Source organism: Ceratotherium simum, chromosome 19 (assembly GCF_057802395.1).
Source record: "Ceratotherium simum simum isolate JZ-2026a chromosome 19, ASM5780239v1, whole genome shotgun sequence".
Classification (NCBI taxonomy): Eukaryota; Metazoa; Chordata; class Mammalia; order Perissodactyla; family Rhinocerotidae; genus Ceratotherium; species Ceratotherium simum.
Window position 1 is genome coordinate 14429945 of NC_141918.1, and position 18182 is coordinate 14448126.

General features: G+C 39.7%; 1 protein-coding gene across 5 annotated transcripts in view; it reads left to right on the forward strand.

The window, feature by feature from the left end:
- The first annotated feature begins 380 nt into the window (after positions 1–380).
- CASP8AP2 (caspase 8 associated protein 2) overlaps positions 381–18182 on the forward strand; it is a 40553-nt gene continuing 22751 nt past the window's right edge. For 2 of the 5 annotated variants that reach the window (XR_015555223.1, XM_087443888.1), the window contains exon 1: positions 15231–16343. The gene's annotated coding sequence lies outside the window, so the exon portion shown is untranslated. The other 3 variants (XM_004422126.3, XM_087443890.1, XM_087443889.1) reach the window with 3 other exon arrangements.

Sequence of the window (18182 nt, forward strand, 5' to 3'; positions counted from 1 at the left end):
AGCCATTGCCCCGCACTATGTCTAGCACGCGGTTGATACTCAACAGAATTTATAGAATAAAGACTATAAATGACAGGATCTTCTCGGAGCTGGCTTTCTCTTTCATTAGAGAGCTTCTCCCAGACCCCTCCCCTACCTCCGCCAAGGTCCCGCCCCTTCCGTAGTAAAGCCCCGCCCCGTCTCCCTCCCCGCCAGCTCAGGCCCCGCCCCTTTCCCTTAAACCCCTAAGAAGACTGCGGGAGTTTGGCGCCAACCGTGTTTTTTTCCCCCTCCCAAAGGCGGGAACTAGTTATGTGCGCCGGGACGTACCTTGCGTCTGATCTGATTGGCCACGGGCGCTCAATCCCGCCTCCGCGTCCTGATTGCGCCCTGGCATTGGTGGAGATGCCAGGGAGATCTGGGTGTCGAGAAAGGAGCCCGGGCTGTCTTGGGCCAGGCGGGGCGGGTAAGTTGATGTAGAGGTCCGGTCCGCTCGGGGCTGCTAGGGAAGAGGCTCCGTGGCATGGTAGTGCCCCGAGCGGAGGCCAGCGGCGTCTGGGGAGTCAAGGAGTCGAAGGGAGCGGCGGAGTCGGTGGCGGGGGTGGGGGGGCGCGCCTGATGTCCGGGGCCCGCAGGTATCTGCGTTCCCGCTGCCCGCGGGTGCAGCTCCTGGGCTCGCACTGGCGTTCCTCTGTGGTCCTTGGGTAGGGTCCAGGCGGGGGCTGGGAGCGAGCGCACGTAGGAAGTGCCCTTTCGATCGTTCCTCTCGCCCCTCCCCCCAAAAAACCAGTCTCGTCTTGGAACGTAGTCTTAAAGGCTTTCGGATGGGATTCTCTGGAGGAATGGGTTTTTCCTAAGTGTCAGGTGGTCATTGAGGTTGGTTGTTTCCGGTGGTCATTGATGTTGGTTGTTTCGGAGACTGTTGTGCCCAGAGAAGTTATCTTGATCTCCCCAGCGCCTGGAACCATGCCTGACACACAGTAGGCCCTAACTCGGATGTTCGTGTAGAATTCGCAGAATCTCAGGATTTGTGCTTCAGGGATCAAGTTGGCGTTGACTGATTCTTCCTTGGTCTTTCCCATTCTCCATAGCTCCAGCTCCAAACTTTTCGCCTCTCCTCAAGACCCCTTCCCCATCTCACTCAGTGCCTCCTTGATTGGAGGGGGACAGAGATCCTCGGGGCAAGACTCTCCCCACCCGCACCCCAGTTATCTTTTAGCGTTTCTTGCCATTTTACAACAAGAGATGGCCCTCTTTCCAGAAAAAAAAATTATACTCTTTTCTCTAATGAAATTCTTGATTTTGTCATGTGGCTTTGGAGACAGAGCTGGGATCTAATTTAAGATCTGCGACTTACCAGCTATTTGACCTTGGGGCAAGTTTCTTAATCGTTTTTATCTGTTTCCTCATCTGTAAAACGGGAAAAAGAATAGTATGCATGTCCTAGGACTTTTGGGAGGATTTAAAATAAGTTAATAATCTATTTTGAACATTTAGGTCAGTACCTAGGACACAGTGTTCAGTATATGTAGTGTTTCTTATTATTTTCCCCTTACATCTTCAGGAATCTTCTTGCAGTGTTAGATTTAACCTTTCCTATGAGCCTGAAAATATACTCTCCTGCTAAAAACTCTGGCTTTTTCCTGTTTTTCTCTGTAAATGCTTATTTCATTCCCTCAATTTTTTTTTTAAAGAAAACTTCCTTTAGACGGTCTTTTTAAGACTTTGTCCTACCACAAAAGGCTAGGTGATCCTTCTCATCTGCTTTCCTTCACATCTGAATCTGTTGGAATCGTTCCTCGAAAGATTATGAGTGAGCTTGCAACTCTGTTCTTTCCTCGTCGTGGTTCTCAACGTTTAAAATTTTGTCTCTACACTCTTCATGGGTGCAACACTCCTATCAGTAGCAACTCTCATTATATATTGAGATCCTTAATTGGGAGAAGGTGAGAGCAAGTGTGAAAAAGTCCCTCTTTCCAAGAGATTCTGATACATAATCCTTCCTCCCCTCCCTTCTCCCTTCCTTTCCAGGAGAATCACTGCCCTTTGTGATTTCAAGAGAGTAATCTCAACTATGCCAATTTTCTTGTCTTTGGTGCTACATACTCTAGTTTCCAGGAATCTATTAGATATGTTCACCTGGATGTCCTACAGATAATTCAGCACATCTTTGGTTCTCCATTTCAGTTGAAAGCATGACTACCTTATTATCAAAGCTAGGAACTTCAGAGTTGTCTTTAATAAGTTGGGAATTTCATTAATTCAACAAATATTTTTTTTATTACCTACCAACCTGCCAGGCCCTGTGCTAAGAGCTGGGGATACAATGGTGAACAGAACAGAGACAGTCCTGGTCTTCATGAAGCTTACAGTCCAGTGGGTGAGATGGATGTTTCTCCAGGAATCCCACAAAAATGTAATCAGAAACTGAAGAGAGGCCATGTAGAGAAAGGACACGGAGGTATAAGAATATATAACAGAGGGTCTGACCTAGTGGAGATGGAGAGTAGCCAGGGAAGGCTCAAACATTACCTAAGCCAAAGTACCAAAGATGAGTTAAGTGAAGGTAGAGCATTGAGGAAAGAGCACTCCCTGCAGAGGCCCTGTCGTGAGTGGGAACAAACAGCATGTTCAAGGAGCTGAAAGACGGGCAATATGATCAGAGCAAAGACTACTAAGGAATGGGGGAGAATGATGCAGACTAACACCAGGGGGTTAGTGGAGGCCAGGTCACTCAGGGCTTTGTAAGCAGAATTGTGACGAAATTTGTTTTTTAACCTAAAATCAGCAGGAAACACTGAAGGCTTTTAAGCAGAGGAGGGATCATGATCAGATTTGCAATTTTGAAAGACAGCTCAGGCTGTGATTTTGAAGTGGTCAGGAGTGGACATTTGAATATACTTTCCATTAAATCTTTTTGATTCTGCCACAGAAATCTCTGAGATCTGCTTCTTGTCTTTATTCCACTACTGGTAACTTAGTCACACCCCTCATCCTCTCCTGCACTGTTTTAGTAGTCTTTTCTATCTCCCTTGCCACTAATGTTTTCTGTACTCTTCTTGCTTGAGTTAAATTTCTGAAATGCACATTTGATCATGATATTCCTCTGCTTTAAAAACCTTCAGTGGTTTCCCCATTCCCTGCTGGATGAAATCTAAGTATGTTAATTGTGTAATATATCACCTGACTTTTCTAAAACCTCATTTCTCACATTCTAATCCATGGGTATTCACACCCAGAGTTGCTTGTGAGCTCATAGATAGATGTGGGGAGATGGTGTCAAGAACTGTGTTTGCAAACAGGAACTCAGTTTCACTGAACCTTAGGGTTTTGGAAACCTTGGGATAGTGAGTGATGGGGCTAGAAAGGTAGGTGCCAATGTATATCAAGGTAAAGAGTTTGGACTTATTCAGTAGACATTGGAAAGTAATGGAAAGCAGGAAGTGATATGAGCAGGATTGCTTTAGAAGAACTAACCCAGCAGTTGTGTGTAGCATGTATTTGGAGAGAGGAGATAATTAGATAGCTATAGTGGGAGCCTGAAACAAATTCAGATGGCAAGAACAAAGATAAATGGGAGAAACGTTGCAAAGTAGCGTTAGTAGGCTGTGAGGGGATGCTAGTGCTACTCAAGGAAGTAGAGATGTCAGGAGGGGACAGATGTTGATGGAAAGATGATCTTTTTTGGTTTTAGACTTGGTGAGCTTGAACTTACAGGAATGCATTTACTTTATTAACTTTAGCAGCTTATTACTGACTCTTGGTTTGTGTTTTAGTACAAACAGTTCCTCATTTTCAAGCACTCTGAGGGGGCAGCAGAGGAGTCTGTCATTCTGATCTGGTACCCTTGTTGTGGCACTACTTGCTCTTTATCCTCTACCTCCTTGTGTTTGCCCATCAAGTGTTTAACCCAAAGAGATAAATTTTGCTTTTCAGTTGTAGAAAATAAGATATATATATATATTTTTTAAAGATTTTATTTATTTTATTTTTTCCCCCCAAAGCCCCAGTAGATAGTTGTACGTCATAGCTGCACATCCTTCTAGTTGCTGTATGTGGGACTCGGCCTCAGGATGAACGGAGAAGTGGTGCCTTAATGCGCACCCGGGATCCGAACCCGGGCCACCAGCATTGCAGCGCGCGCACTTAACCACCAAGCCACAGGGCCGGCCCAGAAAATAAGATATTGATGTCCAGGAGTTCATCGCCTTAGGAAAATATTCAGATACATTTTTATAAGTGCCCAGTAGCATTTAGAACTAGTTCGGTGTTGTTGAAATTGTGGTAACCACAGTTCTGTGAAATCCTCTCTGTGAACTTTTCATGGTAAATGAGACTGTAAGATAAATTTGTGTTGTTTAAGCCACTAAGTTTGTGGTAATTTGTTAGAGCAGCAGTAGGAAACTAATACACTCAGTCACACTATGCATATTTTACGTACTCAATAGACACATGTGGCTAGTAGTTACCATATTGGACAGCTCAGATATAGAACATTTTTATTTTTATTTTTTTTTTTTTTTTTTTTTTTTTTTTTTATAATTTTATTTATTTATTTTTCCCCCAAAGCCCCAGTAGATAGTTGTATGTCATAGCTGCACATCCTTCTAGTTGCTGTATGTGGGACGCGGCCTCAGCATGGCCGGAGAAGCGGTGCGTCGGTGCGCGCCCGGGATCCGAACCCGGGCCGCCAGCAGCGGAGCGCACGCACTTAACCACTAAGCCACGGGGCCGGCCCAGAACATTTTTATCATCATAGAAAGTTCTACTGGACAGCGCTGGTCTAAAATAGTAGTTCTCAAAGTGTGGTCCGTGGACCAGCAGCATGACCTGGGAACTTTTTAGAAATGCAAATTCTCAAGCCTCACCCCAGACCTATGGAATCAGAAACTTTGGGGACAGAGCCCATCAATCTTGTGTTTTAACTTCTCCAGCTGTTCCTGATGCATGCTAAAGTCTAAGAACAACTTAGAAAGCAAATGATTGCAGTAGAGGTTGCTCAGTGCAATAATGATGTGTTCAGCGTGTCAGTAGAATAAGGGAATGGGGATTAATTATGTCTGTAGAAAAGGATCTTCTCTTTTATGGTAACTGGGTTTGGGAAGGACATGAGCAGTCCAGGTAAGGAAACAGAATGAGCAAGATATTTTGGAATTGAAGTACATGGCACATTTTAGGAACTGCAGGTACAGACATTTCTGCTCTAATATTATATGCATTCTTGAAAAACTTTTAGTTCTGCGACTCACTGAAACAGGGTTTGTGGGAAAAATAGAGGCAGAATACTCAAAACCTATCTACCTGTGTTACTAGAACACCAACAGGAACAATAACAATTTTAATTAAAATATTGATGTAGTTGAGAAGACATGTTAAATTCCTAATAGATAAATATCTGTCTTTTTCTCAAGAAAAAAGAAAGATAAAGATAGCTTGATGGAATGAAGAATAAGGAATGATTGAGGCTGTTGAGTTGTGGAGCCAGGAACAGAGGGACATAAACATCAGAGGTTGTATGTGCAGAGGCAGTTGCAGATTTTATGTGAAATGTTGTGATGGATGGATGGTTGGAGCCAGAGCCAGACTGGATGACTCTGGCTCACTGCCTTATGTTAGGGTCCCCTCACCCCCTACAAAGATTGAGGAAAACCATGCTTACGCTCTTGCAGGACAAAGCCTGTTGCTGTACTGAGACGAGGAGAGAGGAGTGATGGGCATCTAGGGTAAGGGCATAATATACAGGACTAGATTCCTTCAGGGCTTTCTGCCTTTAGCTGCTGTTAATTAATGGTGCAAAACTTTAACATCCTGGGAAGAACCCTGTCTGAACCAACATAATTTCTGCTTTATACTGACATCATTTCTTTATTTCTGAATATATGTGCTAACTTGCATTATAGAAACATGTGCTGTGGTGGTACAGAATCTATGGTGTGACTGACTAGAGTAGATGAGGGGAGCAGCGTGAGATAGTTAGAAAAGTAGTAGATATTTCTGGAAAGGACTTGAACTACACAGGCTAGACATGAACAGGATTAATTTTGATTTTAGTGTGGAAAATGGTAAAACTATTTGTAGGATGGAAACCAGCTATGAGACTTTTATAATAATTTTTTTTTATTGAGGTAACATTGGTTTATAACATTATATAAATTTCAGGTGTACATCATTATATTTTGATTTCTGTGTAGACTACATCATGTTCACCTCCCAAAGACTAATTGCAGTCACCATACACATGTGCCCTGTTACCCATTTTGCCCTCCTCTCTCCCCGCTTCCCTCTGATAACCACCAATCTAATCTCTATATCTGTGTGTTTATTTGTTGTTGTTTTTATCTTCCACTTATGAGTGAAATCATATAGTATGGTATTTGACTTTTTCTGGCTGACTTATTTTGCTTAGCATAATACACTCACATTCCATCCATGTTATCACAAATGGCAAAATTTCATCTTTTTTTGGTGGCTAAGTACTATTCCATTGTGTATATATACCACATCTTCTTTATCCATTCATCTATCAATGGGCATTTAGGTTGTTTCCCAGTCTTGGCTATTGTGAATAATGCTGCAGTGAACATAAGGGTAAAAATATCTTTTCCTATTTGTGTGTTTGTGTTCTTTGGACAAATACCCAGAAGTGGAATAGCTGGATCATATGTTCTATTCTTAATTTTTTGAGAAATCTCCATACTGTTTTCCATAGTGACTGCACCAGTTTACATTCTCCGCAGCAGTATATGAGGGTTCCCTTTTCTCCATATCTTCTCCAACACTTGTTATTTCTTGTTTTGCTAATTTTAGCCCGTCTGACAGGCTTGAGGTGATATCTCGTAGTTTTGATTTGCATTTCCCTAATAGTGATGTTGAACATCTTTTCATGTGTCTGTTGGCCATCTGTTTGTCTTCTTTGGAAAGATGTCTGTTCAGATCCTTTGCCCAGTTTTTATTTTATTTTATTTATTTATTTATTTTTATTTTTTTATTTTTTTACCTTCATTCTTTTTTTTTTTTAATTTTTTGTTTATTGCAGTAACATTGGTTTATAACATTGTAAAAATTTCAGGTGTACATCATTGTACTTCTATTCCTGCATAGATTACATCATGTTCGCCACCAAAATACTAATTACAACCCATCACCACACACATGTACCGAATTATCCCTTTCACCCTCCTCTCTCCCCCCTTCTCCTCTGGTAACCACCAATCCAATCTCTGTCCCTATGTGTTTGTTTATTGTTGTTATTATCTACTACTTAATGAAGGAAATCATACGGTATTTGACCTTCTCTCTCTGACTTATTTCACTTTGCATTATACCCTCAATGTCCATCCATGTTGTCACAAATGGCTGGATTTCATCGTTTCTTATGGCTGAGTAGTATTCCATTGTGTATATATACCACATCTTCTTTATCCATTCGTCCCTTGATGGGCACTTAGGTTGCTTCCAAGTCTTGGCTATTGTGAATAATGCTGCAATGAACACAGGGGTGCATGTACCTTTGCAAATTGGTGTTTTCAAGTTCTTTGGATAAATACCCAACAGTGGAATAGCTGGATCATATGGTAGTTCTATCCTTGATTTTTTGAGGAAACTCCATACTGTTTTCCATAGTGGCCGCACCAGTTTGCACTCCCACCAGCAGTGTATGAGAGTTCCCTTCTCTCCACATCCTCTCCAACACATGTTGTTTCCTGTCTTGTTAATTATAGCCATTCTGACGGGCGTGAGGTGATATCTCATTGTAGTTTTGATTTGCATTTCCCTGATAGTTAGTGATTTTGAACGTCTTTTCATGTGTCTGTTGGCCATCTGTATATCTTCTTTGGAGAAATGTCTGTTCAGGTCTTTTGCCCATTTTTTAATTGGGTTGGTAGTTTTTTTGTTGGTGAGATGCATGAGTTCTTTATATATTTTGGAGATTAAGCCCTTATCAGAAGTATGGTTTGCAAATATCTTCTCCCAATTGTTAGGTTGTCTTTTCGTTTTGTTGATGGTTTCCTTTGCTGTGCAGAAGCTTTTTAGTTTGATATAGTCCCATTTGTTTATTTTTTTCTATTGTTTCTCTTGCCCGGTCGGACGTGGTGTTTGAAAAGATGTTGCTAAGACCGATGTCGAATAGCGTGCTGCCTATGTTTTCTTCTAGAAGTTTCAGTTTCAGGTCTTACATTCAAGTCTTTAATCCATTTGGAGTTAATTTTTGTGTATGGTGTAAGGTAAGGGTCTACTTTCATTTTTTTGCATGTGGCTATCCAGTTTTCCCAACACCATTTGTTGAAGAGACTTTCTTTTCCCCATTGTATGTTCTTGGCTCCTTTGTCAAAGATTAGCTGTCCATAGATGTGTGGGTTTATTTCTGGGCTTTCGATTCTATTCCATTGATCTGTGTGTCTGTTTTTGTGCCAGTACCATGCTGTTTTGGTTACTATAGCTTTGTACTATATTTTGAAATCAGGGAGTGTGATACCTCCAGCTTTGTTCTTTTTTCTCAGGATTCCTTTAGCTATTCGGGGTCTTTTGTTGTTCCATATAAATTTTAGGATTCTTTGTTCTATTTCTGTGAAAAATGTTGTTGGAACTTTGATAGGGATTGCATTGAATCTATAGATGGCTTTAGGAAGTATGGACATCTTAACTATATTAATTCTTCCAATCCAAGAGCACGGAATATCTTTCCATTTCTTTGTGTCTTCTTCAATTTCTTGCAGCAATGTTTTATAGTTTTCAGTGTACAGATCTTTCACCTCTTTGGTTAAGTTTATTCCTAGGTATTTTATTCTTTTTGTTGCAATTGTAAATGGGATGGTATTCTTAATTTCTCTTTCTGCTACTTCGTTGTTAGTGTACAGAAATGCAACTGATTTTTGTATGTTGATTTTGTATCCTGCAACTTTACCATATTCGTTTATTCCTTCTAAAAGTTTTCTGGTGGATTCTTTAGGGTTTTCTATATATAAAATCATGTCATCTGCAAATAGTGACAGTTTCACTTCTTCCTTTCCAATTTGGATCCCTTTTATTTCTTTCTCTTGCTTGATTGCTCTGGCTAGGACTTCCAGTACTATGTTAAATAGGAGTGGTGACAGTGGGCATCCTTGTCTGGTTCCTATTCTTAGAGGGATAGCTTTCAGTTTTTCACCATTGAGGATGATATCAGCTGTGGGTTTCTCATATATGGTCTTTATTATGTTGAGGTACTTTCCTTCTATATCCATTTTATTCAGAGTTTTTATCATAAATGGATGCTGTATCTTGTCAAATGCTTTCTCTGCATCTATTGAGATGATCATGTGATTTTTATTCTTCATTTTATTAATGTGGTGTATTACGTTGATTGATTTGTGAATGTTAAGCCATCCCTGCATCCCTGGAATAAATCCCACTTGATAATGGTGCCCAGTTTTTTTTTTTTTTTTTTTTTTTTTAAAGATTTTATTTATTTTATTTTTTGCCCCCAAAGCCCCAGTAGATAGTTGTATGTCATAGCTGCACACCCTTCTAGTTGCTGTATGTGGGACTCGGCCTCAGGATGGACAGAGAAGTGGTGCCTCGATGCGCACCCGGGATCCGAACCCGGGCCGCCAGCATCGCAGCGCGTGCACTTAACCACCAAGCCACAGGGCCGGCCCATGGTGCCCAGTTTTTAATTGCCTTGTTTTTTTGTTGTCGACAGGACTTATAATAATTTAATTGAGAAATAATTATATCTGAAACTGGAACCATGACTGTGAGTTGGAAGAAGACATTAAATTTGAGAGACTTAAAAATAAAATCACTAAGAAGTTGTGACTAGGGCCGGCCCCATGGCTTGCCGGTTGGGTGCGCGCGCTCTGCTGCTGGCGGCCCGGGTTCGGATCCCGGGCGCGCACTGATGCACCGCTTCTCCAGCCATGCTGAGGCCACGTCCCACATACAGCAACTGGAAGGATGTGCAGCTATGACATACAACTATCTACTGGGGCTTTGGGGGAAAAAAATAAATAAATAAAATTAAAAAAAAAAAAGACTTAAAAAAAACAAAAAAGTTGTGACTACTTGAAAATGAGTGTGGAGATAAGGAAAGAGTCAAAGATAGTGGAAGCTTGTAGCTTAAGAGTGAATTGAGGCAGGAAATGATTGTTGAGACTTCCTATATCCAGGCATTTACCTTGTTTGCTTTCTTCCATCATTATGCCTTATATAAACATTCTTTTCATTCTCACTGGCTCCATCTTGGGTTAAGTCTTATCATGGACTCTTATAGCAGCCTCCTTCCCAGTTTCTTTTCCTATAGTTTTGTCTTTCTAGTTCATGCCACACATTAATCTTCCTATTTCATTTCTAATGTTTCTAACTCAAAAACCTGTGCTCCTATCTTCTGAAAGTTCAAGACCAGATTCCTTGGTTTGACATTTACTATCTTCTGTTTGACTCGGATGAAATTTGTCAGTCTTATCTCCCAATCCTGTTCTACCTGAGGTCCATTCCGACTAGGCTGTTTTATTTATAGTTCTCCATATATGCCTTTCCTCCAAGATTGGTGGTGTTCTAATTTGGAATCTACACATCACAGATACCTCTCATTCCTCCGTTGATAAGCAAGTCCTTCCTCTGTAAAGCAAGTGATTGGCAATGTGTATGCTTTTATTCTCCACACATCTTTGCCAACATTTGAGAGTGGATAGTGGCTACAAGAGGGCACAAGGAGTCCTTCTAGGGTGCTGGTAATGATCTATTCCTTGATCTGAGTGGTAGTTACATGGATGTGTTCAGTTTGTGAAAAATCAAAAGACTGTATTCTTATGATTTATGCTTTTTTCTGTATTTATGTTATACTTCAATAAAAAGTTTACTCCCTTCCCATCAAAATAAAAAATGTCCTGACTCTGCTAGGTCCTTTGCACTTCAATTTGAATTTTATGGTCAGCTTGTTAAATTTGACTGGAATTGCTCTGAGTTTATAGGTAAAGTTGGAGAGAATTGCCAACTTTGATATTGAGTTTTCCTATGTATGATTGAGATATATTTCGTCATTTATTTAGATCAGAGGTAGACTGCCTGTTTTTGTAAATAAAGTTTTATTAGAACACAGCCACACCTATTTGTTTACACGTTGTTTGTGGTTGCTTTGGAGCTGCAGTGGCAGAGTTAAGTAGTTGTGACAGACCAGATGGCCTGTAAACATAAAATATTTACTTTCTGGCTGTTGAAGAAGAAAAGGTTTCTAGACCAATGGTTTAGATCTTTTGTTATTTTCTCCATAAAGGTCTTGCACAGTTTGTATTAGATTAATTCCTATGTACCTTATGGTTTTGTTGTTGTTGTAAATAATATCTTTTTATCAGTTATGTTTTAAAACTGTTTGCTATCATTTAGGAAAGCTATTGCTTTTTGTATATTAATCTTACATTCAGCAACTTTGAGAAACTCTTATTAGTTCTAATAATTTGTAGATTTTCTACAAAGGTGATCCTAGTGTGAATGTCAGCTTTGTTTCTTCCTTTCCAGTTCTATCTCATTTCATGTCTTACACTTCTTTCAAATGAAAGCAAACTTGATTTTAAAGATGTTTCTAGGGTTTCACCATCATGTATGATGTATAATGTGAGGATTTTTTTCAGTAGAAATATATCTTTTATTAGTTTAAGAAAGATTCTTTCACGGGGCTGGCCCCGTGGCTTAGCAGTTAAGTGCGCGCGCTCCACTGCTGGCGGCCTCGGTTCGGGTCCCAGGCTCGGATCCCAGGCGCGCACTGACGCACTGCTTCTCCGGCCATGCTGAGGCCGTGTCCCACATACAGCAACTAGAAGGATGTGCAGCTATGACATACAACTATCTACTGGGGCTTTGGGGGAAAAAATTAAAAAAAAAAAGATTCTTTCTTAAACTTCCATAAACTCCAAGTTTGCTACGAGTTAGTGTTGAATTTTATCATGCTCTTTCTGTGCAGATGTTAAGATGATCATATTTTTTCTTCTCTAATCTAATATGATGAAATATACTAGTTATCTTTTTATTAATAGACTCTATTTGTTAGAACAGTTTTAGATTTACAGAAAAATTGACAAGTACAGAGAATTTCCACCTGTCACCCTACACCCCACCAGTTTTCCCCGTTGTTAATACATTATATTACATTAGTATGATACATTTCTTATAATTAAGAACCAACATTGATACATTATTATTAACTACAGCTCATAGTTTATTCAGATTTCCTTCATTTTCACCTAATGTCCATGCTTTTTCTGTTCCAGGACACCATGTTACATTTAGCTGTCATGTCTTCTTAGGCTCCTCTTGACTGTGACATTTTTCTCACGTTCCTTGTTTTTGATGTTCATGATAGTTTTGAGGAGTACTAATCACGTATATTGTAGGATACCCTTCTATTAGAATTTGTCTGATGTTTATGTCCTCATTAGACTGAGGCTGTGGGTTTTGGGGAAGATCATATAAAGTGCCATTTTCATCACATCGTATCAAGAGTACATACTAGCAACATGATTTATGACTGTTGATGTTGACTTGATCATCTGACTGAAGTAGTGTTTGTCAAGTTTCTTCACCGTAAAAATACCCGCCCCACCCCCTCATTCCATACTCTCCTCTTTGGAAGGAGGTCACTGTGCACAGCCCATATTTGAGGAGAGGGAAATTATTCCCTGCCTGTTTTAGACTTGAATATCTCCATAATTTATTTGGAATTGTGCATAGGAGATTTCTCTCTTCTCCTCCATTTACTAATTTACTCGTATCAGTATGGTCTCATATATATTTATTTTATACTTTGGATTATAAACCAATACTTCTTTAATTTGTTGATCTAATTGTTCCAGCTTTGGCTGTTGGGAGCCCTTTCATTTGGTTCCAGTGCCCCTTTGACATACACCTCCATCAAATTTTTTTGGACACTTCCTTACTTTCTTGCACTATAAGATTCATCTTGTTCTTGCACTATAAGAGTCATCACGTTCATCTTGTGTCTTTCCTGCCCTGTCTTAGAATCAACCATTCGTTGATTAAATTAAATGTATGTTCTGGGCTGGCCCTGTGGCTTGGCGGTTAAGTGCGTGCGCTCCGATGCAGGCGGCCCGGGTTCGGATCACGGGTGCGCACAGACGCACTGCTTCTCTGGCCATGCTGAGGCCGCGTCCCACATACAGCAACTAGAAGAATGTGCAACTATGACATACAACTATCTCCTGGGGCTTTGGGGGAAAAATAAATAAATAAAAATTAAAAAAAAAATGTATGTTCTTACTGATATCTTCAACTCTAATCCATTATCACAGGGATCAGTCTAGCCTGTTCTCTTGCTTTTCTGTAACCTCCCACTTCAATACAGATGGTCTCCAACTTACAATGGTTCAACTTAAAATTTTTCAACTCTGCAATGGTGTGAAAGCAATACACATTCAGTAGAAACCGTACTTCAAATTTTGAATTTTGATCTTTTCCCAGGCTAGCGATACACAGTCTGATACTCGCTTGTGATACTGGGCAGCGGCAGCTCCCAATCGGCTACGTGATCACAAGGGTAAACAACTGATACACTTAGACCCATTCTGTTTTTCACTTTCAGTACAATATTCAATAAATTACATGAGATATTCAATACTTTATTATAAAATAGGCCTTGTGTTAGATTATTTTGCCCAACTGTAGGCTAATGTAAGTGTTCTCTGAGCATGTTTAAGGTAGGTGGGGCTAAGCTATGGTGTTCAGTAGGTTAGGTGTATTAAATGCATTTCAGCTTAACAATATTTTCAACTTATGATGAACAATATTTTCAACTTATGATAGATTTATCGGGATGTAACCCCATCGTAAGTTGAGAAAGATCTGTAATGAGAAACTTGGCTCCCACCATCTATCATCTATTTACTTAAATTGTTCAGTTCCAATATACATGTATTAACAGTATCAGAACTGTTAACCATACCCCACTGGGAAGCAACTTTATCAACTAGAGGACAGTGTTTATGCTAATTGATTTTTTTAATGTTATACCATCCTTGCATTTTTGGGATAAGTCTCACTTGTTTGTAGTGTATTTTTGTTTTTGTATTTTGTTTAGTGTCTTGCTGGATGCAATTGGCTGTTTTTTTTCCTTAGGCTATTTCCATGTTCATAAGAAAGATTGACCTATAGTTTTCCTGTCTTGTAATTTTCCTATTTTGTCCTGTCTTTGCCCAGTTTTGATGTCTAGACTGTACTAACCTTATAAAATTATTTGTCTCTTAGCCTTTTTTTTCTCTTTCTGGTGTCTGGAATAGATTACGTTTTATCTGTTCTTTGAAAGTATGATAGAATTTACCTGTAAAACTGTCTGGGCTTAGTCGTTTCTTTATGAATGGGTTAACTACTATCTCAAATTATTTAATCATCCTAGATATGTCTATGTTTTCTATTTCTTCTTGAGTCAGTTTTGGCCAGTTACATTTTTCTAAAAATCTGTCAATTTCATTGAGCTTTCGATAGTATTATGTTAATAACTTAGTCTTTGCTATGTATGAAGCTGTCACTGCTTTATCATTCCTAATATTTATGCCTTCTTTCTTTTTCTTGATTAGTTATGCCTATTTAATTTGTCCTTTCAAAGAGCCAGCATTTATTGTTATTCATCTTTGTAGTGTTTATATCAATTTCGGTTTATATTAATTCTGTTCTTTATATTAATTTCTGTTCTTTATGTGTTTCTTTCTTTGGGTTTACTTTGTTCTTTTTCTTTTTTTGTGAGGAAGATCAGCACTGAGCTAACATCTGTGCCAATCCTCCTCTTTTTCCTGAGGAAGACTGGCCCTGGGCTAACATCTGTGCCCATCTTCCTCCACTTTATATGGGACGCCGCCACAGCATGGCCTGACAAGCGGTGCGTCGGTGCGTGCCGAGGATCTCAACCCTGGGCCGCCAGCAGTGGAGCGCGTGCACTTAACCGCTACGCCATGGGGCCAGCCCCGGTTCTTTTTCTAACTTTTATTTTTTTTTGCTATACAATAAACATTTATTAGACCTTTTTCTAACTTCTTGAGTTGGGTGATGATCTCATTAATATTTTGTCTTTTTTCCCTATATATTTATTTAATGCTGTAACTTTTCCTCTGAAAGTACTATTTTGATTGTATCCCACAAATTTTATTATGGTGTATTCATTGTTACTTCTGTTTTCTCAGTTTCCATTAATATTTATTCTTTGACCTATGTTTTTAAATTTTCAAAGGAACTGGGAAATTTGAAAGTGCGTTGTTATCTTCTAGTTTTATTGGTCTTGACAAAAGCACTTCTGTGATATTTATTGAAACTTGCTCTGTCATGATATATAGTAAATTTTTATAAATGCTTGAAAGTAATATAAGTTCTCTTAATTGTTCCATGCAAGGATATAAAATCATCAGATCAAACCTGTCTATTTTGTATTCAGAGCTATATCTTTAAATTTCTTTAACTGCTTGATCAGCAGAGAAAAGTGTGTTAAAATCTCTATTGTGTCTGTTTACCTGTATCAGACAGGGTCCCATCAGGATGCAAAAACTACACAGTAACTTGAAAAGAGAAAGCTTAGTGTATAGAATTATTAACAGAAGGTTGGAGTAACTGGGAATTGGTTAATAAGAGTTGAAGATAACTCTAAAGATCATAGGAATAACAGCTGTAGGGAGCAGCCACCACCTCTAGGGTTGAGATAGATCATCCTAAGAAGAGCTGTCTTCCCCTTCATTGGAAAGAGCATGGCTGGGGCTAACTGAATGGTGAAGTTGTTAAGTGCTTTGCTGGTGACAGTGCTTTGAATCTGGCAGAGGAGGTGCATAGGGAGCTCCTGGATGGTGCTGGCTGTCAAATGCTGTGGGATCCAAGAGTTGGAGAAGCTGCCTTCTCCATGAGCCTAGCAGGAGCAAGCTGTGTCCTTTGTAATGGAAACCTCATTTATAGGAGGCAAGCATGTAGAAAAATTGTGCCCTGCAGGAGCCTACTGCTGGAGACACTGTCTGCTGCAGGAACTGAATGCTGGAGGAAGCATGCTCTGTAGGAGCCTGGCTAGCCAGGCACACTGAAGCTAGGAAGAGAAACGTCCTTCCTTGGCAGTGTCCCTCCAGCAGTCTCTGATGACAAAGCTTAACATTGTGCCGATTAGCAAAGCAAAAGTATTTACAAGGCCCACTTCCATTATCACAGAAGGGTGGATTTGGAATTGAGAGGCAAAGTTGCCACAGTTCCTTTAACTTTATATGTGTACATAGCGAGAAACCACATATGTAACTTCTTTTGATGACTTCTTTATACTATTATATTTATTATTCTCAGAAATAATTTTGAAGAACTTTTAATGCAACATATGATGTGACTAAGAAAAGAGCAGTAACTATCTTAAATTTGTAAGTAATTTTTAAAAAATACCTTCGGTGGTGGGAGGCTTAGAGATTAAGGTGTGGAGACAATGGTCCTGCAAACAATTGGAGAAAAATTTAAGACAGATGAGGGACAAAAGATCCAGGATTTGTGAGGTCTTTTTTATTTATTTCCCAGTTTTAACTTACTAGGCCAAGTAGAATCTTTTTTTTGTTTTCTTTTTAAGTAATACCTGCCAGTAGTAAAAACTAAAGCTGTGTGAAGCAATATGCAATGAAAACTTTGGTCTATTTGATCTCTGTTTAACCAAATCATTAGATTAGCTGATTTCCATTCGGTAAAAAACCCGTTGACTGATGCTTCCCACTCCACATGACAGTTTATAGCTAGTAGTAGATTACTGTGATGAAGCCTATGAGTTCCTCCTCCACCAGTTGAGTTTTGCTTAACCAAGAGTCAGTTGTGTTATTTGCCAAATATGATTATGCTGTTTGTACTTTTTGTTATTATTGTAGTCTATATTATAGCAGAGTTAATTAATCATATCAGCTAATTGGAAAAAATGTTGGCATGGGGAATGTGGGGAATAAAGAAAAAAGATATATACCTTAATTTTATTTAAAGGAATAACATAAATTTTTTGTGTGTGTGTGAGGAAGATCGACCCTGAGCTATCATCTGCCAATCCTCCTCTTTTTGCTGAGGAAGACTAGCCCTGGGCTAACATCCATGCCCATCCCGCCACAGCATGGCTTGACAAGTGGTGCGTCGGTGCGCGCCCGGGATCCGAACCGGCGAACCCCAGGCCGCCACAGCAGAGCGCATGCATTTAACCGCTTGCGTCACTGGGCCGGCCCCGGGAATAACATAAATTTTATCTCTTGTGGTAGAACCGTGGACCTTTTCTTTGAATGTGAATCCAGTGATTAGAGTTCTGACTTTTTTCTTGCATAAATCATACCCATAAGACATTAGTTATGATTTTCAGCACTTTTTTCATTAAAGTGGAGTAAGAACTTAGATACTTGTGAATCAGTCTGCGTACAGACTAGATTTTTCTCTTCCAGTATTTTGGATTATCTACTCCTCAGTTGATTTGACAAGCAGTTGTGTATGTGTCTTGCTACTTACCTTTGAGTCTTTAATTTTATTTATTTATTTATTTTTCCCCAAAGCCCCAGTAGATAGTTGTATGTCATAGCTGAACATCCTTCTAGTTGCTGTATGTGGGACGCAGCCTCAGCATGGCCAGAGAAGCGGTGCGTCCCTGCGTGTCCGGAATCCGAACCCCGGGCCACCAGCAGCGGAGTGCGCGCACTTAACCGCTAAGCCACGGGGCCGGCCCTACCTTTGAGTCTTTGCAAAACATTCAACCTGATTTTCACTGGAAAATTACCCTTTGGTAATGTAATCTTTCATCATACTATTATTCAGAAAAATAAGGAAACAAACATAATTGGATTTGGTAATAAATGTACCTGGCTCTTGGTAAGTGTATGTTTCAATTGGTGGGAGCAGAAGTGTGCAGACAGTTACCCTTAATGACCCTCAGTAGCCACAATGGCCATAGTTCATTGACCATAGGCAACATTGATCAAGTTTTACTGGCAGAATGGAGAATGTCAGATAAGCCAGAGTTTTTTTAACTATTTTGGATTCTTATGTTGCTTCCAGTCTTGCCACTATAAACAGCACTGCAGTGAATATTCTTGTACGTACATTTTTGTAACCATGTGCTTGTATATCTGTAGAATAAATGACTAGATATGAAATTGTTGGGTCAAAGAGTATTTAAAACTTGATAGCTATTGCCAAATTGTCTCCATATGGCTTATACCACTATACATTTAAGTGATATATGAGAG